The 27,629-nt window shown below is 36.3% G+C and overlaps 1 protein-coding gene across 5 annotated transcripts in view; it reads right to left on the bottom strand.

The window, feature by feature from the left end:
• LRBA (LPS responsive beige-like anchor protein) overlaps positions 1–27,629 on the bottom strand; it is a 410,166-nt gene that overhangs the window by 137,545 nt on the left and 244,992 nt on the right. The window lies entirely within an intron of this gene.

The raw sequence follows: 27,629 nt of genomic DNA, 5'->3' as shown, positions 1-27,629 counted from the left end.
TAAGCGGTTGTCAAAGTAACTTGTTACAATTCCTGTCATCCCATCTGACAGACACAGATGCTTAGTCTGCCTTCACAATTCAAACTAATCCCATTTTCAGTCCTCAGCCACTTTGTTTCTTTGTTGCTTCAGTTTTTCCCTTTCATTTCAAAGCTTAATTATGTAAGTGTTAAGGGACAGCAGACTGGACACTTCTCTGCCTCAGATTAACAAACCATGGGTGAAGGAAAATCTAAGATTTGATAATTTTAGCAAACAAAAAAGCACTTAAAGAAATCCATCACAGAAAAAGACTCAGATATTCTAGTTAACATCACTCTTACTACTATTTCACTTAAGCAATATATTGTGTAATAAAAAGAAAAAGTGAAATTCAAGCTTTTAACATATCAAAGACTGTTAATGAACCTAATCGTCTGTTTATAGATTTTTAACAAAGGAGGATTTTGCCTCACATGTAACACACACTTACAAATAACTGGCATTTTTGCAGTACAGAGAGCAGCAGCACCATTATAAAAGCATTATACAATACAGTATAAAATACTGGACCATGTTTGTAAATTAAAAGTAAAGAACACTGGGAAACCAAGAGCAGATAGTGGAGAAGATCAGAACGTACAAAGCAAAGCAACTCCCACAACATCTGTCTTTTTCCTTAATTCCTCATCTTTCCCTCAATACAAGTGCCACAGATAACCTCTCTCCAAACACACATACAGACAGAGAAGGGAAAAAAAGAATATTCCAATATAAAATTCTAGAAATGCGATGAAAGGACTAGAGATTGTTAATGGTTGCTAATCATTGCCACGCTGACATTTTCCATACTACATCCATAACGCATCCACACTAATTGGCAGATTTGTATAATTCTATGCTGCTATTCCGAACCACCGCGGTTCGCTTTTGTCACATGCATATAAATACCCTTTTAAAAAGCACAGCATCAAAAGAGGTAACAAAGGAGACAAGGTTGCAGAACTTGTGTACAAAAATCTCTTAGTTCTTCTGCTAGTATTTATCCACCTTATTATCTTGAAACTGGAGCTTATAATTTCAATGATTACTTTTTGAGATCGACAGGAAAGCGATGATCGACAATTTTCTGTAGTGAAAATTAAACCACAACAGCCTGCTTGTCACTTTCAGTCTGTGCACTGCAAATGCAAACACTTGTTACATGGATACAGCGAGTAAAATCAGGAAGTTAAAGAAGTATTAGTTTTACCCTTTGAAGTGAGCCTTTTTTGTGCGACAATGAAACTGCAGATGGCCAAAAGCTTGCTGCACGCAACTTCTTCAAAATCGAAAGGAAAGGCCACTGACATAGTTTACACTGTGCATCTTACAGAGCCATGATAAAGTTATTGAATTCAGTACCACAGGATTTACAGCAGGAACGGGAACTGCCATGAAGAAACACTACCAGTCACCACTATAACAATTCTTTAAACCACTCATTAACTGAAGTTATCGGGAGTGAGAAGCAGCCGAGGCTGAGCTGAGCAAGGCCTTCATTTTGACTTGGAATAGCGTCTGCCTGGTCTGCAGCTTCACTTCAAAGTCTCTGGAGTTCAATTAAAACTGGATTAGGTGGAAGCAAACCTTCTTTGGGACACTGTTCTCTGAAACTCCAGGCTCACTGACAGCACCCTAGACAGAGGTCTAGCCCGCCAATGAACCGGTTGCTATGGAAACTGCATCATTACCAGTGCTCCACGCTCATCACTCCACCTATAGTAGATGAAAGATCCAGAAGACACATTTCTTTCATGTGTATTACTATGTATTCCTCATGAAAATCCAGTTCAACCTTTTATTCCATGTCAAATATCTGATTAACAGAACTTCCTACTTGCAGAAACTGACTCGTAATTCAAATTAAATTCAGCATTTTTATTCTGGCAAAGGGATTTTTAAATTATTTTTTAAATCAATGTTACCACTTCCAGTAGTATCAGAACTATATCTTGCAAAAATTATTTTTGCATTTGCCAGTTTTTACCCGTAAGCCACACAACGCAGAATTCCACTTCAAAATTTAAGAACAACCATCTTACATACTATTGTACAATACGTTGAGTTTAAAAATGATTAATTTTTAAAGAGACTCATGTCTTTTGCAAGACCGGTTTTGGAAAAACTTGTGGAACACAAACTAATAAGGGTGTACAACCCGATTTAATATGCACAAACAGTACCAGTTTCCACACAGGAAAAAGTATTTATACAATCTAAGCGGATTTGACACATCAGACTGAAGACTAACGCTACTGCACATTTCATTTCTCTCAGAAGATACTACACCTCACAGGAAGAAAGACTATTTATACAGTTTACCATTTCATTTAAAAATATTTAAACAAAAGAGCCAATTGTTAAGTTCTATGGTTCAAAAAATCTCATTAGACAAACTGTTCTGTGACTATATTTTGGCAAGAGCAGATGAACAGACAGCATGACGACTCCACTGAATATACAAAATCACTTCCACCTTTCCGTGAAGTCCCTTCCTTACTTCAAGTAATAGAAACGGAAGTCTAAACATGTAATCAGTCCTCATACTCATGCTGCAAATCTTGGCACTGCACGGATGGAAGAAACGCCTCAAGAAACTAGCAAGTAAAGAATAGACAGCTTCAATTTCCACTTTGAGGAGATTCTGAAATCAGAGTTGCATGAAAAATCAGGTAGCATAGTGCTGATCACAAATTAAGACCATACATTAGGAAGTTCTCACCCTACAATTCCTAATTCTATATGAGCTGATTTCCCAACATTAAAATGCTCACTCAGAAGCTATTCTGTCATTTTACAGTCTTGAAAACAAACGCTTCTTGAATGTTGATCAGAAACAACGTCTCTCATAAAAGATTACATGCAATAGTTTAAAGTTACCTTCACTACAGCTGCCTTCTGAATTAGAAAAGTAATATTTTACTGAAGACTAAATGGACATTGTGCTTTATTTTTTAAGCAAACCAATCAACTACCGTATATTTTATTTTATTTTATTTTAGAGAAAAGTACTATTGATCTTGAAAATGTGAATAGGCTAGAAGTAATTAAGTCTGCAAATGGGTTATAGAACTGAAACAGTAATTGAACAATTACATTACTTTAATGTGCCAGCCAATTTAACTGCCAGAAGCAAAAAAAAACCGAAATAGCTTATTTTAAAAGCTGATGCACACTTGTATATTTCTGAAAAAGTTATGATGGACCAGACAAAACAAACAAAAAAACCCACAACAAAACAAAACCAAAACATTAAAAAAAAAAAAGGCATTTAATTTGCATTTAAATTTGATTGCAGTTGAGATATAAAACCCATAATTACCTTCTTCCAGCAGCATTCTCTATCATTTGGGGTCACTTTTGTTCAGGAAGGCAAAACTACAGCACTTAGAGGTTACAAAACCTGACTCTTAAATTCATGAGGAACCTTGATCTCCACCACAGTCTCAGCCCTGCAACTGAGGATCCTCAGATCCTACTGTCCAGGTACAATTTAGTTCCTTGCAGCAGGATTAACAGTGAAAGGGTGCTGCTCTGCTCTTTGTTTAAATACATTCAAGTACAAACAAACTAGTAGGTAATTAGATCCTTATTAATAATTTTAAACACCCACATGCTCTTAAACAAATCACAGTGCTTATTAGTTTATTTGAGATTTCTCAAGAGAACAACAAATAAGGTGTTCATTTTAAATCTGAGATATGTATACAATCAGCCACTAAAATCGGCAAACAGTAGTAGTCTCTTATCCAATCCCTCCTGTGAGCATACACAGTCTGCTTTACAACCCTGTTCAGCATTTTCATGGGTGAGAAACTCAATTAAACATATTCATAACTTTAACGTTCCACTAGACAGTTTTAACCAGCATAAAATAAATAAATAAATAAATAGTCTGTGACCTTTGTATCGATCAGAGCAAAATAGCTTATGCCTGGGTGTGGGTGGTGAACAGACTGGAGAGGGGGTTGGTAAAGGCCTCTTATGTTTTCTCTTCCAATTACTGGAGGAGATGATAAAACCACACCAAATGATGTATCAGCTCATTTTATCTTATCGCTTTGGGGCTAGGTGACAATGAAGTTCATATTTCACTGGTTCCCATTGAAGATTGTGAAAATTACTTGCCCTTATGACCTGAAATTTCACTGGAAGACAGAAATTTCTCTTCTGCAAAGTAATGCAATTTTTCAGGTGTCAACCTTTAGCCCAGCTTTAAAAATTAATTTCATTTATATTAACCAATGATATTGATATTTTCACAGAATGCTCTTTGATACATGAACCACCAACTGGCAAATTGATGTGATCTAGAAGGATAAAATTATTTTATCTGAAGCTGCTGGGGACAGGCAGATTTACCACAAACTGAAATTCCTGTTTCACAGTATACTATTTATACTAGCCTCATACACCTTAAGGCCCCTGGACTTGGAATAGTTTAATATTTAGTTAGGACTTAGAAATTATTTCAAAACTGAACAGATCCAGAAACAAAACTATGTATGTGATATACAAATAAAAACATCTTTTGTCTGGAAATGAATAAAATCTAACTGTCAAAGACCACGTATCAGTGGACATGTGAGGACATGAAAAATACTTCCCAGATGATTAAAATACAAAAATGCACAACTATATTTTCTCTTTTTATTCTGACACTAAAGTTATACATCAAAGTGATAAAAGCATGCAATGCAGATTTTCTCAAAGTGGTCTTCTACTAACTACAGATAACCTTCTCCCTGGTTATTATGATCTAACTTGGGAAAAAACGTATCAAGGAGATCTGCATTGAGAACTTTTCTGATTTGACTACAAGGTTCTAAAAAACCTCACATGGACTAATAAATCCACAACAAATGTTACCAAAGTTAGTACCAACTATATTACTCTTTTCTACTGCGACCAGTATTTCACACTTTTTCCCCCATTCGATTAACCCTGATGAGTTTTAGAGAGCAGTTCATTACAACTGGCAGACAACATTTAATCAACTAAAAGAACAAGAAGATCTGATCTCTACAGATAGGTATATAACTTAAATTATGCAGCCAAGAAAGTGGGATTTGAAAAAGAAGAAAATGAATATAGGTTTGTGTGGCTGTCCAAACCCTGCAAGGTTAAGGATGTAAAGTTGTATCTGTCTCTGGAAAGTATGACAGCAGGTTTATGACAAAAAGGAGCCAGAACTGCAAGGATTCAAAGATTCTCATAGGAATTGATTGATATCTTGATTTAGTTTGTTACATCGTCTTAAGAGTTAGTAGGATCTGCTCATCAAGAGGCTGATGCAAAAGGCATATCCAGCTGTTTCCACCATCTGTGGACTCTTCTGAAATATGCTTATTTCAGCTGCTGTGTCCATCTTCAGGTTCTGTCACTCGAGACCAGGCTAGGTAAACTGTGATCAACAAGTTGTTCATTGACATGTGTGAAACAAATTGATCCTCTTGGTGTGTTTCCAATAAACAAGCATGCAAATTCACATTACCAACTCCTGAGACACAAAATGCTACAAAGTAAGAATTAGCAATAATTTATTACCAAGATTACCAAAGACAGCCTTTCTAAAGCAACCTCCCATCTCAGACACCCTAAAAAAGCAGTGGGGCTACTAATCCAGCCTGCAAACCATGCACTCGAGAAATGTCAATGCCACACCTGCAAGCAGCAAAAAGACATATAAGAAGACAGAAATTAACAATGGGTTTGAAGTGATATTTTAGCTAGGCAGCTCTCTAGCCATTCATCTGCTTTTCATTTGTCTCAGTAATTTTTGTGTTATTCATAATACACTTGCAAAGTGATTTTGCAAAGCAGTGTTGAAAAAAAAAAGCACCACACAACACTTGTAGATCATACAAAGATCATCAAGAAAAAAGAACACACATTAATCTGCAAGTTCATTACTCCAACTGCATTATTTATTTCAGCATCTCAAATAAAGGAGGAGAAAGGAAATAATTATATTCTATCAGGGTTACTTGTTTATGCTATTTTCTATAGCTCTGATATTAATATCTACACAGACATATACCCAGTAAGTAAAAAGATACAGACCACAAATCATAACCGAGATATTTTTCAATCATACAGAAATAACTCAGAATACTCATAAGCATAAGCTGAATAAATCAACCTCTGAGATGTGCATTGTGCTTTCCACATTGAAGCGTGAATCACTCTTTGTCTATGCTCCATGCGAGTGGGTCTGCTTGGATCTAGATTTGCTTATAAACTTTGCTTAAATTATTTAAGGTTGAAGATATTCTTATAAAAGTGCGTTGGTACACGCACACGTACAGTTACACGTGAGTGTATATTTGTGGACATATTAAAACATTAGAGACTGCATAAAAGCATACAATATAGTTATGCACAGTGAGCAGAGTATTTTCTCATGTTTTCTTTCATTAGATAATAAATTTTAAAATTTGGAAAAAGCTTGTAATCCATTCTAATTAATAAGTACAAATCTGGCTAGTCCTAATGTCCACACAGATTGACAGATTCTATACCACCTTTGTGAACTACATTAAATTATACAACTTCATGATTTCATATGTCAATGAATTCCATTAGTTAAACATACACAATGTAAATACTAAAAAGCTAGGAGTTCTAATTTTGTTTTGTATATATTGAAAAAAACGACACTACACACAAAAGCTCAAGAAGAAACCTTAAGCATCACTGAGCAAAATTCAATGCAATCATTCAAAGAAGCTGATAACATTAAGTCATTCAATATAGATAAAAAACTGCTGAAATAAAGTATTTTTAATGTTCTGTAGTAATGAATGGTGCAGTGGTGCATTCCATGCTACCTACCCTACCCGAGTCAGATTTTTGGAAAATTAGGTGGGGAAACTCCATATGCCATCATTTTACCTATGAAGCTGAGGAGTAGATGTCAGGTGCCTAGACCTGTCAAAAAAATTCTCCACAACTCTTCTGTTTTGGTGTTAATAACATAAGTTTGTATCAGCACTAATTTTGCTACCCTGTCACTTAGCTCACTTTCAAGTTTATCAATACAGGAAACCAAAAGACAAAGACAAGGAACCTCTAAGTGGTCCATGTTTTGCCTTTGTGAAAACTGATCATTTAATTTGTCTTCCTGTCTCCTTGTAAGTTAATAAAAAAGGAAATAGCATTTCAGAATGTGATCAACAGAAAGTAATCATTATGGAAATATTTCATTATTGGAAATGAGGTCACAAAAACTCTCTTGAAAAGTTGGTATACTCCCTAGCGCTAGGTAAAGTTTAAAGTTCTGGTTGGTCTCCCCTCCCTTATAGAATCCCTAGTGGAGAAAAACCTTGGAGATATCTTTATCAGGCTATACCCGTTGATCTCTAAGAAGTAGAGAGTCTGAAAACTAGGACAGCTGCCAGACTAATGACTCACAGCAGTTCATAACCATATCAGTATAACTAGATACAGTGAAAGGTAACACACAGGAGTATGTATCTCAAAAGCAAAGCACATAAAATAATGTAGAAGCTATCTTTCTTTTGCTGTCTCTTAAATGTATTTAGCCACTGAGGGTATTTTTATTAAAACAAGGTTCACATTTGCTGATATTTCCTCTTGAAATTCCTATATTGAATAGCAAATCAGAATAGTCAGATTTCTCACTGCTGTGCCCTGCACCTGTGTATTTCACCACTTTCAGGATGTGGCTTCTCCCATGGGCTGCTTCTCTACGTATCCAGCAAAGGTCTATCCAGCCAGAACACAGGCAAGTGGAAGCAACAACTACAATCTGTTTTTCAAACAAGTCTTCAAGAAAAGATTTGAAGAAACAAAGTCTTCAAGAAAAGACCTTCAAGAAAGAAGATCTTCAAGAAAGACAGGAACTAATGCACCTGCAATACTGGCAGTTGTCCAGTGTCTGCCATTTTTATCTGATCTTGCAGAAGACAGGTGAAAAGAAAGCAAACAGGCAATGAAAAAAGAAGTTTTGATGCCAAAAAGAAGGTGGGGGTTTGGGTTTCTTTTTATTCATGACGTGTAAGCTGACCCTCATATCCCTTCATCAGAAACAAAACAAAAACAGAAAACACCCACACACATCTGGCAGGAAGCTAGAGTACCAGTCATCATGAAAGACTGCATCTGATCAGCTCATTAATGGGAACCAAGCCCATACATCGAAGAACAGATGTGTCTCTTGAAGGCTAAGAAAAAAGTCAGACTTCAGAGCTGCCAATCCAACAGTTTACATTAAAAGACTCTGTACTATGTTTTAGGAGAGATATGGCACAGAAGGTGCAGCTTGCAAAGCGATGGGAATGCAAAAATGGCTTAATGCCACCTTTGTGCTGCACAGACTCCAGACTGCTGCAGAAACCAAATCCCCGTTGAGTAAACTGGAGCAGCTGCAGGGGCTGCTGTGTAATTACACACATTTCTCTTACTTGGGATGCCTGGGCTGGATAGCCCAGGACTACATAGTACTTAATGGTATAGAAACTTTCCCTCCTGCTCAGAAGCTGGGACAGAAGATAGCACGGTGCTGCTAATAAATCCTCCACTGCACAAGCGCTTCTCCACTCACTGCTTGTTCATTTACTGTAAACCAGAGCAGAATACAGGTATGACAACAATGTAGACAAATCCTTCTTAGTTATCAAAGGACATGTCTCCTAGAAGAACTTTTTTTAATCAAGACCCATAGGAGTCCGACTCATGTTCTGTATCCGTATTGTTACATTGATATTACATCCTGTAAAAAACAAATTCATTTCTCAGGTGAAGGAACTGACTATAATTAATGAGTGAAAATTGTCTATGACCGCCAGGAAGAATCTCTTCTTTTAGTATTACCCATAGATATGATTTGACCAGTTTAAACTTATTATATGTTTGTAAGGAACAAAAACCAATGTGAAGAGGAAGTTTTATACAATAACTGCTGGATTTTGTCTTAGTAGATGTAAAAAAAAGTAATTTGAATTCAGTTTGAAATCATTCCTACAAGTAGAGACCCTTTTCCAAGGTCAAGCAAGACACGAACATAGCTAATGTGAGGTCAACAGCCACATCTAGGATTCTAGGGTAAGGGAACAAAAACATAACCCTAACTTCAGCTTTGAAATGTAATAGAAAATTAAACTGCATTTCTAGTCCAAATGATTGATAAGAAAGGCTTGGAAATGCAATTCAAGTGTAAGAGATACACAGACAGCAGTCTGGGGATAGTTGAACAATTGATCCAACAACATGATTTGCCTTGCCATTCCCCCTGGGGTATTAAATCTAAAACTTGCAGTTCCTGAGGGCCCAATAAAAAATAGCCTATCAAAGAATCCTGCAGATGACAGGAAGAGAGAGAGCAGTAAGTCTAATGTGAAAATATCAGCTCATGTGATGAACTATAATCTGGGCTGTGCTATGCATTTATATTACAAATCCATGATGCTGTTTCACACAACTGAAAGTTTTCCAAAGAGCCAGAAAAAGTCAAGTCAAACGTGGGAGTTTTTACAAAGAACCAGGTTTCAGCCCATATCTACGTGTTTCACAAATGCTGAAGTCAAAAGGGGAAAAGGTATCTAAAACTGTTTTTACAGACAAACCTAACCTCATAGCGATATCCTATCCATCCTGCTTAAAGTGTGGCCAAGAACTAACAGTTCCTTGAGAAAAATACAACTTATCCCGATCATGCATGTTTTATTTACAAAAGGAACTTAAGGCTTTCTTAGTCAACTCTTATCAAGTAAATTAACTGCATTCAAAGGAATGATGTGGAAGCTCTTCTTAAATCTTTTAAGTGGGAAAAAAAAACCCTAACTGGGTACCAGCTCCCTTCCCACTGAGCTCCAAATTTTGAAAGAGGTGTAAGTTTTTTTAAAAGAGCAGAAAACTGAAGGCGTAAGAAAAATTGATTTTGCAGAGACATTTTCAATTCTGAAGTGATTTAGTTAGTAACTGAATGTTCTGTTGTTAAAAACACCCAAACAGGTAGTGTTTATGAAAGAAAGCCTTTCTTTGGGTTAGTGAGAGTTTTCTTTCTCTATGAGTAACTGTAGCTGGAGTACTTATAAGTAATTTTCACTTATCTGGCATATCTGGCATCAGTGAAAATCAAAAATATCTGTAATTAATTCTTTGCATAACACGTCAACAATACAGATATTCAAGTAGGTTAACATTTTTAAGTGTCAGAGGAAAGAAGTACTGCATGTGAGGTGTGAAATATAAAAATATCACAGCCTACAAGGAGGAACACATTGGCAGCTAGAAGTTTTTTGAGATTTATCTCTACGAGATAACCAAGGAGTTGAAACCTTGCGGAGTTTAGTGGCTGAGCACTTATTACAGGCCAAGGAAAGCACTCCTCACTTTTCCTTGAGTATATGGAAACTAGCTACTCAAATGACTGGGATGCAAAACTTGAGGCAGTAACACAAAGACTAAAAGTAACTCTTCCAGACACATCTGAGAGTGTTCCACCAGTGAAGAACTGATAAACTGATCAACAAAATGCTGTTCCTCCTTGAAAAAAGTGTATTGTTTGTCCTCATTTAGTAATTATACTGTTTTTTAAAAAAAATATGGATTTTAAATAAAAAATATTAATTATTGACACTTCAAACACACAGTATCATTAAAACCCACAAAAAATTAACTAAAATTGGGAAGTATCTGGTTCTCAGCATTCCACTCAAACAAAACATCGAAGTTGATAAAATCGACTTTTTAAAACCTGTATCCTTGCAAATCTTAAGTACTGTCATCTCATCTCCCTGTTGGAGTTTGATTGATTATGCCTTTTCCTTATGTTCATTAATCTCATCACCTTATCTTTTACACCACTTCATTTTAGCAGAAAGGCAATAATAAAACCCTCATCAATTATCCTTTTACGCACCTAGTCAAGCGGAAATGGTTAATAACATGCTACAAATTGAACTTCAATCACCTCATTTTCTCCTTTGTCGAATGCACATTAAAGTATATTCCAAAAGTGCAATTTGTTTTACAGGGGAATTTGTGTTATATTGCTACAGACAACTAAAATTAAGTGTTTCTCAGTTTGGTTATTAAATATATCCAACTGTCCTTTTATCTCTCATACTAAAACATTAACTCATTTTATTAGGGTGTAATAATACAAGAGCCTTATCTCTCAGAACACAGGGACATCTAGTCTGCCTAATAGTAAGTGTTATACAATGGGTCATTTATCTTTTTTTTTAAATATGCTTCTGATAGTTTATGAATTGGTACATTATTGTAGATGAAATGGCTCTCCATTTAAGAAAAGTTAATTTGTTTACATGCAGGCTTATCTTCAAATGCAAGCCCTATTAGAGAAGCGGTCTATAACTGTCAGAGCAAGTGAAGAAGGAAAATAGGTGGATGTAGAAAAATTTAGAGCCTAGTAATTTAACTCTGATCACCAATTTCCTGTTTGAATATTAACTGTGATCCACATGCAATTTGCAAATATTCTATGATCCTAAAATGATTCTACAGAAACACTAACTGAAATAAAAGACTCAGAACCTGGTTTTGTGAACTCTCATCATCATTCCAAATAGAGGCATATCTTGACAAAAATAAATTACAATTCTCAAAACAAAAAGCCCATCTATTAAAAAAAAGTTCCCAAATTAGTTGTGTTGGGAGCTGCTTCTGCAAAAATCAATAAGCAGGTGGGTGAAATTCTAGCTCTAGTAAATTCAGTGGCAATAATCCCTTTCACAGGAAGGGAAGAAAGATTTTCCTAGTATTTTCATATCCTGCAGGAATATTTCACTTGCACTTTGGTCATTACCTCAATGAAACACGACTAATTTGACTAGCTCCTCAACAAAACTGCATATCAGGATAAACAAATACAACCTCAAATACCATGCGACTATTACAGCAAAGAAAGTATTTTCCAATGCTTAGTCTCATCTCAATTCTACAGAAACATAGTGTTAACCTTTTAAGCCTCCTGAGGTTATCAAGGTTCCTATCTTTATTCAAAAAAGATTTAATTAGGGAGACAGACATTTTTATTACCATAAAAACTTGCAATAGTTAGTGTTACAATATATATACATACTAATTATTTGCAAAATGAAATAATAGCTATCTTTCACAGTAAAGCAAAGCACAAACACATAGCTTTAATTACCTTACTAAAAATGTAATATCACTTTTAGATTTCCCTCAATGGTGTGTCTACCTTTCCAACTCCATTGAAAGACTGTCTTATTTCCCAAGCCATTCAAAAACTATTTCCTCTCTCCTGCTCTGTCATCTTCCAGTCCACCTGCAGTTTCACAAGCATTTTTGCAGGTGCCCAGCTCATGTTGCACCCCAACTCATCCATCTCCAGTCCCTTCCTACTGCTATCCTAAACCCTCTGTTCTAAAAGTAGGATATTTGAGGTCACGCAGTAAACTGGAGCTGGATAGTGATTCAGATAGAAACTAACCTAAGGTGGGGGGAAGGAAAAAAAAAATTCTCATCATCTCCTTCATGCTTTCTTTTTTTCCTTCCCCCACCTCAGGTTCTTTTTTTTTAATCTTTTTTTTCTGAAAGCTATCTCTTACCCTCTCTTAATAATGTCTCCCTCTTCTGAATGTATAACTGAAGAGGTTTTCTACCTGTTTCCCTCTTGTTATTTAATTTACATTATAACAGATGTTCAAGAGAGTCTTGAGATACTAGAGAGAAAGTCTAGTACCAAATGAAATAAATAAGGAATTAGAGCAAGCTGTAAACCTAAGAAGCTTCTAAATTGCTGTCTGTAGTTTACCAATAGAGGTGCAAGATTACACATTGAGTTCAACCCTTCAGCTGATCCCATACTTTTGTAACATTTAAATCACTGATGTACCTGAATGCAGCAATTTATTGCACAAATAAATGAACAACTGAATACTAAGAAAGTCAATGTGCGTCTCAGTTCTAGTTTCCAACCACTATTCCTGTACTACACATGTCATCATCCATAAGTAAATGAGTTAATCAATTTAATGAGGATTCAGACAAATCGGCTGCCTAATGAGCACTCAAACTGATGTGGCAAGGGTTATGCTCCAGTGCTGACAAAATCAGCTTGATGAAACTGTGACAAAAGCAGCAAAGCTCTATTCCTTCAGCACATTTTTCCTGCATCTTATTAACACGAAATTATAATCACTGTTTGCAAACTGTATAGGGAAACCATTTATTGTGTAAGTCATGTAAACATATGCTTTATCTACTCTTCTTTCCGGTAAACCTGTGCATATTGTTGGAATTCAATGTAGTAATTATTTAGGTTTTTTTCAAAATGGCAATCAGATAGAGTTGTTTAAATCATTTAGATTGAGCATGCCAAGAGAATTTCTAGAGACATTACATTGTACGATTTTGCATTTTATGAACATGCTGTTTAGAAATAAATATAAAATAAACCAATGAAAATAAATCAAAATATTCCACAGCCTTGCAAACAGTCCAGGAAATTAACAATGGGATCTCTTAAAAGCAAACAGAAAAAGTCCTACTCCAGTTTTCAGATGAATAGTAGCGCTCTTACACTGATTTCCCAACTCCGTAACACTAAGATACAAAAATTACAGGCCAAGAAAAGAAATTAACTTAACTAGTCTCTTAACTACTTTATCAAAATTGTTTAATCAGAGTTTCAGTAAGAATTTTCTAGCAGTACCAAATAGTTTTGTCTAGGTTAACAATGCAGGGCCAAGGAATGTCTAGAAGATTTGAAGATACGACTTGAAAACAATTAAAAATGGAAATCTGTCAAGTAAAAAAAGCCATAATTTTAAAAAGTAATACTGAGCTTTTACTCTCCAATAATTATCTGTTTAGAAAACTTCCTGCACAGAAGGAAAAGCTCCTCCGCACATGGTTGTTTAAATACAAGAGATACAAAAGTATATCACAAAAGTTTTTACATGGAATAGCCACGATTAAAAGCAGTTTCTAAATAGCATTGGTGTGCCTGCAGCTACACAGGATCATAGAACCCTGCCTTAGGGTTACAAGGATAAATTTCTGGATGTCTTCATAGAGCCAGCAACAATTTAATAGTTACACACTTAAAGCTTTCCTTTCACCAGGGGAAAGCATCATACCCATAACACCTGATTACTATCCTATGAGCACTACAAGTAGGTGGAAAAAGGGGAAGAAGTCACAACTCTTGCCCAGAAACATGGGATGGAGAAGCTTTAAAATTTCTGCACAAAGTTAGAAGAAATAATTGACTTTTACATAAGGATGCACAGCTTCAGATATCAATGAAATTGTATGCTATAGAGTAGGAATCTTTGGCTTTGAGATATATGTTTGAAAAGCAAACCAGAGACAATGCAAATGATGCTGCATGCAACATACATAGAAAGATGTCAAACTGCCAAAAGAGTAATTAGGAACATCCCCAAACTAAGAAATAACACATGTATTTTTAATAAAACCCATACAAATACTACATCAAAACAACAGTATGAATCAGCAGCGGTTGACAATACTAACTGATATATCCTCACGCTACTGTAACACCAGAGACCTTCTCCCAAAGGAAAGCATTCTTGACAACACAGTAAATTTAGTCTGAAGGGGTTGAACTTCCCATTTCCATGATTATTATCACAATGTACCCCATATATATTTCCATTTAAAGGATCTCGATTAAAATCCTAATTCATCTGTTATCATTTGACCGAGGTCACAGTTTATGGTTATAGATCGACGGCAGCTGGCTACCACTAAGACAGAATCATAGGATCATTAAGGTTGAAAGAGACCTCTACTAAACCGTGTCTCAAAGTGCCATGTCTGCACATTTTTTGAACCCCTCCAAGGGATCGAAACTGGAACACTTCCCTGAGCAGCCTGTTCTAACGCTTCACCACTCTTTCAGTAAAGAAATTTTTCCTAATATCCAATCTAAGACCTCTATTGGTGCAACTGGAAGCCACTTCCTCTTGTCCTATCACTTATTACTTGGGAGAAGAGACCAAGACCCACCTCACCACAATTGCCTTTCAGGGAGTTGTAGTAAGTGATAAGGTTTTCCTTCAGCCTCCTCTTCTCCAGACTGAAGAGTCCCAGTTTCCTCAGCTACTCCTCCTAAGACACGTGCTGCAGACCTTTTACCAGCTTCATTCCCCTTCTCTGGACACATTCCAGCAACTCAAAGTCTTCTGACACTGAGGGCCCCCAAACGGAATATGGTATTGGAGGTGCAGTCTCACCAGCACTGAGTACAGGGGCACAATCACTTCCCTGATCCTGCTGGCCACTGTTTCTGTTCCTCTGTTTCGGATACAGATCAGGATGCCATTGGCCTTCTTGGCCACCTGGGCCACTGCTGACTCATGTTCATCTGCCTGTTGATCAACACCCCCAGGTCCTTCCACTGGGCAGCTTTCCAGCCACTCTCCCCCAAGCCTGTAGCATTGAATGGGGTTGTTGCATCCGCAGTGCAGGACCTAGAACTTGGCCTTGTTAAACCTCATACAACTGTATTGTCCTGCTGCCTACTTTCTCCTACCACTGATGTTCCTATGGCCTTAAAGGTAAGTGGTTCAGGGAATCACCCTTGCAAAAATCTAGGTAGAAAAGGCAGCTTCTTGCTAGGTCAGTTCCCTAACTTGACTCAACAGATAAATGCTACTGACAGCACAGGGTGTGGGGAAAGGACTAAGCAGCCACAAACTGGGTCCAGTGATTCTTTCCATGTCAGACTCCATTTGCATTAAAGTGGTGGTAGAACCCTACTCTCAGTTTCAGGGACCATTACATATTTTTGTCCCCCTGAAAATATCTTGTCATTGTAACTGTACAGATGGTTTCCAGCACAGCTTCTATCTGCCAGCTTTATAAACAAGCCACAGAAAAAACAACTCAGTCGCTTTTTTGTTTGAATATAACTTAATAATTTCCAAGAAACATCCAACTATAAAGATTACCTATCTTTGGGATATAAAAATACCCCCAATTAGACAGATTACAATGCCACAAAATTTGTAGTCTGACATAGCTGTGTTCTTTACTGACAATTACAAAATAGGCAGCAAATCCGAGTGCTGTTTTTCACAAAACGTTTATATCTACAAAAGAAGGTAACTTCTCTAATGCTATAAGCAGAGAGCATCCATGATCCCATCATAAGGCCACCTTTAAATGAAAAACCAAAAGTTTACATTGATTCCAGCACTGTAGCTGAGAATAACGGCAAATAAATTGAATATAATATGTATACAAAAAGTGGGAAATTAATATTGAACACAAAGCACCAAATATCACATTTTTTTACAGAAACCAGAGGGAAAGAGAATATATTCCTCAGCCTTGATTATGCACTAAAAAAAGGAAAAAACATGTTCACTTTAATCTAAAAGAACTTGCAAAAATGTCACATTTTAGTAGCTTGTCCAGTAATTTTTGACGCAAATTCCACACAATTACAAATACAACAAACATACTGAAAGAAACCCATCCAACCAACCCATCTCCAACCTGTGTTCTTTAGTTGATAGACTCATACTTAGAACTGCAGTACTTAAAACTGTACTTAAATTTTTTGGCCATGACTATACTATATCACCACACTTAATAAAAAATAAAAACTTACGCTGACATGGTGACTCCTACTTGTACTTACACAAAAGGCATCAATTTATAAAAAAAAATCATGGAAGTTCTGCATCTGCAGCAAATGGATATGACTGTAATTTGCTCAAAAGTCATGAATATTTCCAAAATCTTAATTATTCAAATATTTCGGTTATAGATCGGATAAGACATTTTACATGTGATTTTTGGAAAAAACTTCCTCTCATAACAAAACTAAATGAGACTGCTGGCCTAATTCCACAATACTGAAAGGAAATATTCAAACCAAAAGCACTCTGAATGCTTAATTCAAAGAAAGTTACCTTCCTTGTCCTTAAAGGATATACTCTTACTGACATGGATTTACTTTGCCCAGTTACAGGCTCTCAGTCAAAGAACTGTAAAGGCTGCTGCTTTATATACAATTAACAGTCAAACTGTAACACAAATCACATGTCATCCTTATCAGAGTTTACACATTGAACTCCTGTATCTGTTGCCAGCAGGCAGCCCTCTCTGTCTAGGGAATATCACCATGAATTTGGTCAGTGTCTCGGCACCAAATCTCACAGCAAAAGATGGTTTACTACTGTCCCCTCTGCCTCAAAAGCATATGGAGCTCCATCACACGATTTATTCCACACAGTCATTGAGCAGGTTTCGTGTCCACTGTGTCACAGAAGATCAGTCTGCTGTTTCTAGGGGCTTGTCTTAGTGCAAACCTCCACGGAGCACACAGCCTGTACCATCACCACGAAGACATCAACTGAGACCTGGGTCTTTTTCTGAACATCCTTCTCTGTTTCCAAGGATAACGATATTATTTCTAGCACAACACTCAGCTTTAGATATCCGACACTATATTAATCAGATTTGTTAATTACCTCTTCAAAAATTGCTCTCCAACACACCAAAGCACAAATCTGATTTCTTCCTGTGATTGTCGCAAAAGTAAAACCAACGTGGAAGGGATGCTCGTGAGGTAATGCAGCGAGGCTCAGGAGAGACAGATTACTGCTATAAAAGTTCATTTCAGGATTGGGGCAGATGCCTAGCATATAAGAGATTTATTCATATCATTAGCAGAAGATATGGTTGTAATTAAAGTAATTGGATATTTTTAACAAAGTAACGGGAAAACACTTCCTAAATTATCCTGTGCACTGCTCAGAACTTTGTGGGTTTGTTTTTACAGTTGATGACCTTGCATTTAAAGCAGCGTCAGGAATGTAGCACTCTCCGCTATTCCTTGCATGCCTGGAATGCTACTCATTTTCTCCTCTTTTTTAAGAGTTACAACCTTTTTTATTCTACATTTGAGTGTATTATATTTCCCTTATCAAAATAGTTATAGAGATGAAATCACAGTTAGCATTAAAGCTTTAAAAAGAAATTACTTAATTTTCTCATATGTCTCAATTTTTAAAGTATAAGCACAGCCAGCCTCTTTTTCAATCTTAATAAGTTGAATGTAATACGGTACTCTACAAACCTCCCTTAATCTTCAATAGGTTTTTAATAAGATAACTATGACTATCCTTGTTTTTTTGTTTGCCTTCCAAGAAGAGGATAAATAAGAGTCCTTAGTCCTTGTACTACATATTTCATAAATGCCCTTGCATTTCATACATATTCACATAAAATATATTCCTATGTTTATAGAAACACACACGCTAATGAACACATAAGTTATATATTATCCTACAATATACTAATTCACAAATATTTCAAATTTAAATTGAGGTACTCATCTGACCAATTTTCATGAATATTCAATCAATTGACGCCTCTATGTTGCTTTTGGCTTCTTTATGTATAACAAACAGTATTCAAACAGTGAACAATTGCAATGTTTAGTATCATATTTAAAACCACCATTCAAACCTTTTCTTAATGCTATTATCAGTTTTTCTTTTGCAACAATTTTGTGTATAAAAATAAAAGCACTGGATTTTTATTGGTGCTGCCCTCTTTGTTTTGTTCCACTCTGCAAAGCCCTTTTGGGACACTAAGCCAGCATTTACCATAATACGGATTAAACCCTCTTTGTCCTATTGCACAGTGTTTGTTAGCAGGTTAGTCTTTTTACATTCTTCACAGCCTGCCTGCAGCTTACCCTTTAGGCCTCACAAAATACTTCTGTGGATTTACAAAAATGCCAGAGTGGTCTTGGGGTTAATTGGAAGAAAAGTGAAGCCTTTAACGCATTGACTCATTAAACATTTAGCCCACTACAATCCACTATGGTAGGCAAAGAAAAAGGCTCTGTAGAGACCTTGGCAATAATAAGGTAGCAAAGTAGCTGAAAATAATGACTACTTGTTGTTCTACAAAATGGAGAAGGCTTAATTTATCCGCCACCCCTCCTCCAAAAAAGAGGGGAAAAAAGGAGAAAGGTTTGATGGCACAAAGCGGCATTCCTTGTTCAACTACCTAGCCCAGTATTCTGAAAAAAGAGCATGGACTTAACAGTTTGCTAACCACTGGCATCGACTGACATGGTTAGAGGGTGCTTTTAAAGACATGCAAAGGATACAATCAAAGTGTAATTCTGAGGTATTTGCATCTCCATAGCTCTACAGTAAAACTATCTGCTTTGGAAGCAACCTGTAAGGCAAGGTGACAGGCGAGGCACTGAATATGAAACATGACTTTTACATAAACCAAGCACGCCGAGAATTTATTTATTTTACTTTGACTTACTGTATTTCTAATGCATCAAACAATACGTACAGATATTTAATACTGAATGTTCTGTTTTACATAACGTTTTCGAGGTTTTGGTTCTAGATTCATTTCACTCAAACACTTCAAAAGGGAGCTTGTTATTTGTCATAGATGTTCTTAAATAGTAGTTCTCCTAAAAAACTAATTGAAACGTGTTGTACAAACTTTGATACTTAACTACTTTCATAATACAACCGATTAACTTTGTCATCAACTCATTGCTTTCCTACATTTCTCCTCAACTCCCCCCAAAAGAAAACACTACAAAAGTCTCCTACTCTAGGGACTTGAAGTAAAGGATTAGGTAGCATTTGTGCAAAATGCAGATAACAAAAGCAATAGTGAAGAAAATTGAAGAGACAGGCAAACTCCAGCAACAAAATGGTTAAAGAATCTGAATCATTGTTCTATGCATTTTGAGAGTCCGCTATATTGTGAACAGCGCAAACATCAGACAAGTTAAGATTACTGACCATTATCTCCTTAATTTTCTCCGCTTTCCTTCACATTCCCTCTTGCTATCAACGCACTATTTTTCCAAAGCTGCACTTCTGCTAAGAAGTAAACTTTCCCTAATCCGTCTATTATTTAGCCTTTAATTGGATTGGAAGCAGGGTGGTGTATAAAATAGCCCCTATTCACTCAAAAGGACTGTAGTTTTAGGGACTTAAAGGAGAAAGGTATTGTGAAAGAAAATCCACAGGGAATCAAGGATTAAAAGGTGGCTCTACTGAACTTATCAGCTCCACGACACATAATGAATTGTTTCCTTAAACAGGTAACTTTCTAAATAAATAGGCTCTGCCTTGAGATATAACTACCCCATCAAAACAGAAAGTAAAGTGAAAAAAAATACCATTTTAGGAGAAAAAAAAAGCAGATGCTGTTCCTCTGCCCAGTACCTTCCCTCTAACAATTACTCCTTTTCACTCTCCCAAAGGTAAATGGATACACAGGACAGAGTAGAACCACAGAATACACCTTAAATGGTAAAAATATCCATCACACGAATTCAGCCACTATTTGTACACACTGAGACTTCCTGGAGTCAGTATTTCCAAACACTACATAATATTTAATTTTTCAAAGTTTTTATCCCTCTTGAGACACAAAAATAAATAAATAAAGTGCACGTAAATCAAGTTTTGCTGTGTAAACAGACAGCATTAGAAAGTGAGTAACTGCTGCCACTTAGAACTGGAAAAAACTTTAGATATATTATGATGGTAGAAAATGGAGAACTCCTTAATACATAACCACAGAAGAGACAAATGGTTAAAAAAAATCCATCTATCTCTGGAAAGGGCAGTGGATAGCAAGACTTCTTCAGTTCCTACTGACGTAGAGGTTACAGGAAAAGCACATCTTAATTCCTGCAGAATTTCTTTTTGCTGCATGATGGAAATAACTACCAAAAGCTTAACAGCAAAGTACTCACCTTTCCAAAAATCATGTCAACTCCCTCCTGCTTTTGCAGGAAACTCAGAACAGATGAAATATTGGTACCAACTCCTTCTGAGTAACACTAATGAACACCTATTTCAAATGTCTGCGAAGCCAATACACAGAGCACTGGGCAGTGGAGACACAACGCAAACAGACATCTCACCTCTTCAAGTATCCCCTACCCATGCTTTATTACCTGAAAATGTAGACAATGAGGATGCTCTAGGAAAAAGCTAAGATCTCTCCTTCATCTACAGCCAACATATCCCAAGAATAAATGCAGGCTATGGATTGAAGTAGGTACAGTACAGCTGCTGTCTGGTCTGTGACAGCAAATTACCTTGCCACTGAAACCCACACAATTAATCTGTGTATCACACTTACTCATCAGGCTTCACGTCAAAGACCAGCAGAAAAGGACAAAATATTACACAGCCACTGGGACAATGAAGTATTTGCCTCTTGCCTAGAATGAACTAGAATACCATGCAGGAGATCGCCTTTGCTTTCAACCTGTGTATTTACACCAAAGAAACCATCCAATACACAAGTAAACCAAACTATTATTTTAGTAGATCACATGCTCTTCAGTGATACTTTCACATCACAGATGTTCACAGCAAATATTTCCCCAGTCTCTGTTGTACACATATGCATACTACACTAGCAATCCACCTTGAAAGAATTCAAGCCGGTGTCCACTGAATTCGGCTATGAAACTCTTCCAAGAATCCTGGGGGTCCAAATGTGCTTCCCACCACTCTACTGCATGACAAAGATTCCCCTTGGTTACTCTACGTCACTGGAAGGCATTTCTTCAATCTGAAGGTATCCTTCTATGGATCCATCTGACTTGTTTGATGATTTCTTGACATATGTATAGGTAGCAACGATTCTCACTTTTTGCATACCCTACACCTCAAGTCGCAGCCAACTGAGAGACTATATCCATGTGAGCAAATTTTTCAGATTTAATCTTCTGCAAATGGCACCTTCTATTTTATTTCTTCACTTTATTTTTTATACATGTACTTAGCTGTATTTTCCTTCCTGAGCATTGTAAAAAAAATATTTTTATTTTTATTTTATCCTAGCCTCAACTGATTCTAGTATGATTTCAAAATAATAGGATACATCAAGGCATTATTGTCCCAGGAGCATAATAAATCTATAAACTAGGGTACTAGGGTACATAAGTATACGCCTCAATTCTCCTCCATGTCCTCCAGAGTATCCAAAGGGTGACAAAACATGTGTCCAAAAATCTGCAGGCATTGAAAGCTTGTGTCATAGGGGTCAGAGGAAGAAGAATCTTTTAATAACTAGGGCTACTCAGAAGGAACTCAGCGAAATGGTATATTCAAACACGAAAGATCCTCATTGTAATTTGTAACACAAGCCGATAAAAAAACATAATTTAGACAGCCAAACCCTTATGTCTAAAAAAAACCTGGGACAAAAACACATTACTTCTCCAGGTGAAAAACCTGTACCTCTTCCTACAATCCAGAAAATGCACAGAAGAGAAACCCTTGCAGACTGAAAGCATCATTTCCACAGCTATTTAAGCAAACATAAATCCAGGCTGCTGCAGTACCACACTCCTGGGTCAAACATCTGCTATACCAAACATATCCTGCACTAGCACAAACACCAGCTAATGACATACAGAAGACTTTTTCAAGGAGCTCAGTCAGCTGAAAACTGGCTCTGTTAGAGTGGAGGGGACTCAGTACTCATGCTGCAGAGCTGGTACAACGGCAGTCAGAGCAGACGATGCAGAACCACAGCAGCTTTGACCAAACTTGCTCAAAGTTACCTGAGGGAGTACGGAGCTGCAGGTTGGATTTTACTACACGCACACACAATATCACACAAACAAAACAGAGCACCTCAAACGGTTTGATATTGTATGTCCTATTTATTTCTCACCAGTTATAGAAACTTTCCATATTGACAAGGACATGGCAAAATAAATACTTTTTCTTTAAGAAGACTCTGAAGGTTGCAGGAAGGACAGAAAAAACATGCTACAGATCACCAATTAAAAAAAAAGAGAAACAAAAGACTACAAATGGTCTCCTGTTACTGAGATTATTTAAATGTTCACAATAATAGCTAACCCTACACACATTAAGGAACTAATTATGTAATCATATATCCACAAGGTTAAGTCTTCTGAGGAGTATGTGTAGAATTTTCACACATTCCAAAATGTTTTTTTCACTTGTTCTGTGCAGCTCTCCATCACGAGGATGCTTTTGTTGCTATCTGTGCAACTGAAAACTGCGTGGTGAAGTACAACTGCCTTCTTCTTAAATGGCATCAGAACCTGATATTTAATCACAAAAAGTATAAAAGCATAAAAAGTGCAACAAAACTTTTAACAGCTCATAAGGCTGAATCCAGAATATCTGTTTTGTATTGCTGACTAATATTTTAATCACTGCAAGGTGGAAGTGCAAGTTTAAGGGGCACGGAAGGCTACACATGGTACATTAACCGTATTCTTCTGGGCAATCTACAATGCACCCATACAAATAAAAAATGTGCCTCTGGTGAAATAATCACTGCCCTTTCAACAGCATTAGGCAAGTAACTCCCAAGCAGGCAGCTTCACTACTGGAGTGAATTACAGCTGCTGGAACTATGTGCCATTCCCTATGGACTATAGAGAGAGTCTTCCTAGGTGCTATAAAAGAAGAAAACACAAGTCATTTACCAGACGAAGATCAAATCAGTCTTCCAAGTAGAAAATGACCTTTCATCCTAACTTACACATAGAGTTCTCGTGTAACAACACATTTTGTTTAGGGAATACTGTTTGGTCCAGAAGAAAGGGAATTCGCAGGGAAAGACGCATGGGGCCAAAGACTGCAGAGATGAACCTCATAGAGAAAAACAGAAAAGTGACCACAGACTTCAGTTAGACCTTCTAGGTACTACTCTAAAACGAAGAATGATACATTTTAAAACAGAATTCAAATCTCATCCCACTATCCAGAGTGTGTCATATATGAACATATACAAGGTACTTGTGTATAGGCAATGACAAAAGACATGCCCTTGTTTTACCTGTGCATGCATACATAAATATTTATAGATTTTATTAAAATCAAGGCTAGAATACGTATCATTTGCTCTCAGCAGAAATTTACAGGGGTAAATTCTTTGCAAATACTTGTCAGATTTGGATAAATGTTTGAGATCCACCCTTGTATTTTTTCACTAGCCTACCTTCCTTCTGCAGAGAGGCATAAATTTTCTTTTAAATATACTGCACAGTAGTAAACTCTGCTCGTGAATATAAGATTTATAGCACATTAATAAAATCATATAGGCTCACTGGCCCTAAATATATGAGGCACACAATTTAAGTTTTCATGACTACCTCAAAAAAGACCAAGAGTTACCATGCAGCATGTTTAAATCTACAGACTATTTATATCTACACATCATTCACCTCTCATCTATCTCTAATTATTTATTTTTTCCAGTACAGGATAGGTTTCTGAAAGATTAATATTATGTTTTGGGAGTGGTATTTACTTTATTAGTTTAGAGTGAGGGGAAAAAACAAAGTAACACAACAAGAGAGCACATCAAGATTTGTTTCACATCAAAGAGAAAGAAAAAACATATACAGTTAAATATAATAATTAAAAAACAGTGAAAGAGAAGTAGAAGGCAGAACAACAAAAATATCTAGAATCCAGACTTCAACAAGCAACAAGAATAGTATCTGCAAATATCTCGGCGGACACCCTTGAAAAATACCTATAACACAACTTACAAGCACGAAAGCACAGAGATAGCAAAAAAATCTGAAATATAATTTTCATTGCCACATGTATATATAAATCAATTAACTGTTCAAATAGCATATCAATCGTACTGTTGTGTATCAATTCAAGTAGAAATTGCTCATGAGAAATGTTACTTCTTATCAGTAAAACTGAACAGAGTAGAAGAAAGGCTTCAAAGTTGTTTTTAAAAAGAATGAAATGTTTATGTTCTCAAACAAAACAAGTACTTTGATTAAAAAATTTCTTTGGTTTTGACTGCTTAATAAAGTTATGAAGGTTCCTGATCATTGCTTTCTATTATTGTCACATACCCCGAAAGTGCTAGGTGATTGATACTTAAAACCAAGAAGTCAAAATAAAACAAAATATTTAAATTACCTCTTTTTTTTTTCTACACCTGTCTCAAACATTAGACTAACTACTGATATACTTGAGATAGATAAGCACACGTTGGTCTGACCAACTCTGCTCTGCAACAGTCATTACAAGCCAGAAAAAGTTAAAGCAGACACACAGTTACTCTCACTTGCACTGAATGCTAAGTAACTTTCCTGCACTAAAGAGTGATTTTGTCTCCCAAATCAGAAGATCGATTTATTCTTACAGCCATAAGCACAAGCCAACACACACACTCTAACATGAAAGCCTATGGGAAAATCAGCAACAGTTATAATTCTAGAATCCCTACCATACAGAAAACATCTGAAATCATTAAACAAAAGGTATCTTAATCAAAAGCTGACAGACATTTCCTATCCATCAAGAGACTGAGGCAGAGAACATTCCCAGCAGCTCGAAGAAATCACATTTCAGGTTTACATTCCAATAGGGCAGAGCGGAACAAGCTCACATTAGCAGAAACCAATCCTAGCACAACAGGGGGAAACTGAAGGTTTCCACTCCACCTGCTATGTAGCAGATGTAGGAAGGGGGGCACTAAGCAGGTAACTCATCATTTGCCATGATTTAATTTAAATGAGACAATAAAATAGCAGGAAGAGTATTCTGAAGAACAGGAGGAAGCAGCGTTCCCACTAGTGAAAAACTCTTATGCTAGCAGAGAGCAGAAATCAGTAAAAAGGTTTCTTCAGAAAAAGGCTCTTTCAAAACAAGTTTCCATGAAAATCTCTTTTTCTCACAGTGCAGATCATTACACCATTTGATGAGCATAAAATACCTCATCAACAGGAAATGTATTTCACTGGGCAATGAAGGCATAGAAGACAAATCTGTTTAAACCAATACAAAAACAGAGTTTATAATCAGTCCTCAAATGGTCACATATTGTCAATGTAATCTGTGGTAGGTAAGAAGAAAATAGCTAACAAGTTTCAAGATGTAAGCAATCTACATAAATCTGAATTTATATATGAGAATAAGTCCTCGATAAACTCATCCCTGAATTTTGCTGTTTTATGATGCAAATTGCAGTTAGAACAGAATACCAGCTTTCCAAAACCAAATACTAAACAGTTTACTTTTCCTAAGAAAGCATTATCTTTCCAAAGACTTTAGAAGTTGCACACAGCAACAGAAGTATTATAAATTAAGTCACTCTTGCATAAAAAGATGGCTGCCAAATATTACTAACAGCATATGAGGTATTTTATGTATGTAAACAAATACCCATAGCAATGTGAAGATAAAATTAAATCCTTGAGATCCAACGCTCCTCAGTTTTAATTTACATAGTATATACACACACTGAATACCTAGAGCTCTATGTAGCCTTTTACACAACTTGTTGAACACCAATAATGTGTTTGGATCTGTAGAAGTTAACAAAGTGAAAACAATGATATCCCAAATAAGCAAGAGGCTGTTCCACGATGGTATATATTTATAAGAATTTTGCCAATTATTTCATTAAAAAAGGTAAAACTATACACTGAGGCCTCCTAAAAAAACGACCAACCTAGAAGTTATTGATTTATCTTAACACAGATAAATAATTCTTTAAAAAATCTTGTAACTTTTATACATATATACAATCTCACTATATATTTAAATCCATTACTTTTAAACAATGAATCTGGAAGAATGAAAATTAGCTTTGTACATCATCTAGAAAAGTCAAGTTCTGACTTCATTGACACAATCCTGATCTGATACAATCATTAAATAAAAGTGATTGTAATGCAACCTTCCGTGCAATAAAATTAGATAACGTACATAATACATTGCATCCTATTGATTCTGAAATGACATTGTGGAAGACACTCAAGAGTGCCACAGTCTCCAAAAGATCTTGGCCTTAATTATTTAGCAGAGCCAAAACGTAGTAGTTTTGCAGAGGAGTTTACTTATCAACATTGTTTATCTTAACATTATACTCTGAATCATACAATATTTTCACATTTCCAATACTTAATGCAATATGCTTTGGTGCAAGAGGCAAAATAAAAGGATTCTTGTTCTTAGTAGGACCCTTGCAGTATCTCTGGGCACTTCCAAAACAGAAATAATGGAAGTATTAATCTAACTAAGATTTATAGTGTGGATGGTTTTGCTGTGGGATTGTTGTTTGGGTTCTTTTTTGGGGGGAGGGTGTCCACATCTAACAGCACTTTGAAGTTTTTTCAAAATAAAAGATAGCAAATACGGGAGATACGCTTGTGATTGCCTCCATTTCAGGAAAAGTAAAGCTTAAACAGAGGGAATAAAATGTCAGCTTTTAAGTTTCAATACGGGGGGGGGGGGCGGCAGAGAAAGAAAATGTATTACTTAAAAAAAAGTTTCAGAAAAATCACAGACATAACAAATCACTATCTACCTTTTTATTAAGCAATACAAGAGACCAGTAATGACTTCCAGTTTCAGGCAGGCTAGTCTTTAATTGCCAATTCCTTTTACAACAATGTATTAATTTCAGGTATCAAGGTACTTTAAGAATCAAGGTACTTTGACTCTTCCTAACATAGTCCTTTTAAAACAGCACAACAAACTAAAATACTATTTGTCACATGATGCTTTAAATTCATTCCAAATATTTGAAAGTTGGGGGAGGGGGGCATCTTACTTTTCCCATAGTTTGTTTGCAATTAGGTT

Source organism: Cuculus canorus, chromosome 4, assembly GCF_017976375.1.
Source record: "Cuculus canorus isolate bCucCan1 chromosome 4, bCucCan1.pri, whole genome shotgun sequence".
Taxonomy (NCBI): domain Eukaryota; kingdom Metazoa; phylum Chordata; class Aves; order Cuculiformes; family Cuculidae; genus Cuculus; species Cuculus canorus.
This window is presented reverse-complemented; position numbering and strand designations above follow the sequence as displayed.